The 2171-nt window shown below is 45.8% G+C and overlaps 1 protein-coding gene across 1 annotated transcript in view; it reads right to left on the reverse strand.

Annotated features, from left to right (window-relative positions):
* Window positions 1-1646, reverse strand: part of IGF2BP1 (insulin like growth factor 2 mRNA binding protein 1) — a 29162-nt gene extending 27516 nt beyond the window's left edge. The window contains exon 1 of the mRNA XM_014958966.1: window positions 1585-1646. The gene's annotated coding sequence lies outside the window, so the exon portion shown is untranslated. The remainder of the gene's footprint in view (window positions 1-1584) is intronic.
* Window positions 1647-2171: the final 525 nt, after the last annotated feature.

Raw genomic sequence — 2171 nt, forward strand, 5'->3', positions numbered from 1 at the left:
TTTCTTTGAATTAAACCACCAAAGAAATATTCCCATTTTCAGGGAATTTCTTCCCGAGAGCTCTCGGAGGAGGAGATCTGCTCCCCCCCAAACCTATTGATTATCCAGCAGCACTGAGGAAAACAAGAAATAGGGTGAATTTGGGGTTGGTTGTTGGTTGGTTTTTTTTTGGAGGGTTATTCTTTTGCCCTTCCCAGGGTAACTGCCTTCCCAAGAACACCCCCTTGGCTCATTGATAATTAAGCCCCAGCTGTAACGAGCCCTATCGATCCCCCGCCACGAGGTGCTAAAAAAAATTAAATAATAAGAATAATAATAAAATCTTGGGTGGGAAATCATTAAATGGATTATTTTTTTTCATTTTTTTCTGCTTTTTGGTTTTTTTGGCCGTTGGGATCAAAGCCATACCCAGGGCTGCAGAGTTGGGTACCCCCCCCTCAAAGCCAAGGAGGAAGGTGGGGATGGGGGGGGGGGGGTGACCCCCAAAACTGGGCTCCCAACTCAATGGGGAAGAGGGATGGGGGGGTGGGTTTTGGAGAGACGAAGGAACCGGGAGAGTTTGGGGAGGAAGAGTTGGCTTCGCCTCCTCCCTCCGCACCCGTAACCGCCTCGTCACGTGGCCGACGCGGGTTTCGGGCTGCGCGATCCAACGTGGACTCTTTGGGGCTGGGGGGGGACTAACTGGCCCACAGCCTCGGTGGCCACTCCTCGAGTTGGAAACGGGGAGGAGGGGGTGCCTTCTCAAAAATAAATAAACAAAATTAAATCCTTCTTCCTAATTGCTATTTAAAGCCCGGGAGCGCGGGGGCCGCTCCGGCGTCCGGCGCCCAACAACAAAGGGCCAAGAAGATGGAGAGGGCCGGGCCGGGCCAGGCCGGCGGCAGGCGGGCGAAGCCGCTTGGCAGGTAGATGGAAACCACCCAAAAAAAGCAGTTCTTGCCCCAAAAATCAAAGTTGCCAGTGGGCAGGAGCTAGGCCAGCGCCCTGGGCTTTAAATCCCTCCCCGGCATGGCCCGGCCAGACCAGCCCCACGGGGGGATTTTTTTATTTTCTTTAACTCCTCACCATCAAATTTCACTTTTTAATTTTTTTTTTAGTTTTAGTTTTTTTTTTTTTTAATTTCACAGTTCTCTCGGAAAACAAAAGATTTCGCCCATTTCGCAGGGCAGGAGCCGAGCGAGACGAGGAGAATTCTTCCAGTGCCACAAGTTTGAAAATCCCAACCCAAACGGCCTCAGCCATCCATCACCCTGGGCCAGTGGCTGGATAATTGTTTTACCTTTTCTGCGTTGTTGGTTTGGGGGTTGTTGTTTTTTTTTTAAGAAAAACAAACAAACAAACTTGCTCACAGGGGAAGTTTTCTTTAAAAAAAAAAACACAAACAAAAAGAAATTAAATGTTGCTCCTCTCACCTCGCTGGGGACGCATCTAAAGCCCAATCACCAACATCTCTAATTTCACATGCACATATTTGGGTATAATTTTTTTCCCTCCTTTATCTTACATTATTATTTTTTTTTTACCCCCAACAGAAATTTCAAAAATTAATAATTAAAAAAAAAAGAAATTAAAACACTGCATTACCTTTGCTTTTTAGGTACTGAATGTTCAATCTCTAGCTGTTTTCCATGAAGCTCCACTTTCCCTAAAAACAAAATGTGTCTGTTTTTTAAAATCTGGGTGGAGTGGTCAGAAAAGCTTTGGATAACACACTTATCACGTGAAACCCCGCAATTTAATTCAAATTACGACGAGCTACGCACAAATATATTTTTGCGACCCCTTTTACAAGTGCATTTTATTCAATATAGGACTGGCCTCGACTGGGAAGCGCTGGGAGGGAGTGGTGAGGAAACTGGCCGGACAATGTTCCTTAGGAATATTTAATTCCTTAGTTCATCCTGCTTCGAGCGCAAGAAAACGAGGAATAATATTTGGCGACCAATTCTTCGCCTTTTCTTTAATTCCGCCTTGTTTAATCCCCGCAAGAAGTCCTTCGGGCTGATTTCTCCCTCCTCCCCCCCCCGCCCCTTCCCATTAAAAGGCTCAAAAAATTGTAACTCCATGGCAGAAATGGATTTCTCTTTGAAAATGGAGCGGGATTCTTTGCTGCTGGGTTATGATGATGATTTTATTTATTTTTAATTTTTTTTTGGAGGGGGGAGAAGAGG

The sequence above is a fragment of the Calidris pugnax genome, unplaced genomic scaffold (assembly GCF_001431845.1).
Source record: "Calidris pugnax isolate Ruff unplaced genomic scaffold, ASM143184v1 scaffold335, whole genome shotgun sequence".
Taxonomy (NCBI): Eukaryota; Metazoa; Chordata; class Aves; order Charadriiformes; family Scolopacidae; genus Calidris; species Calidris pugnax.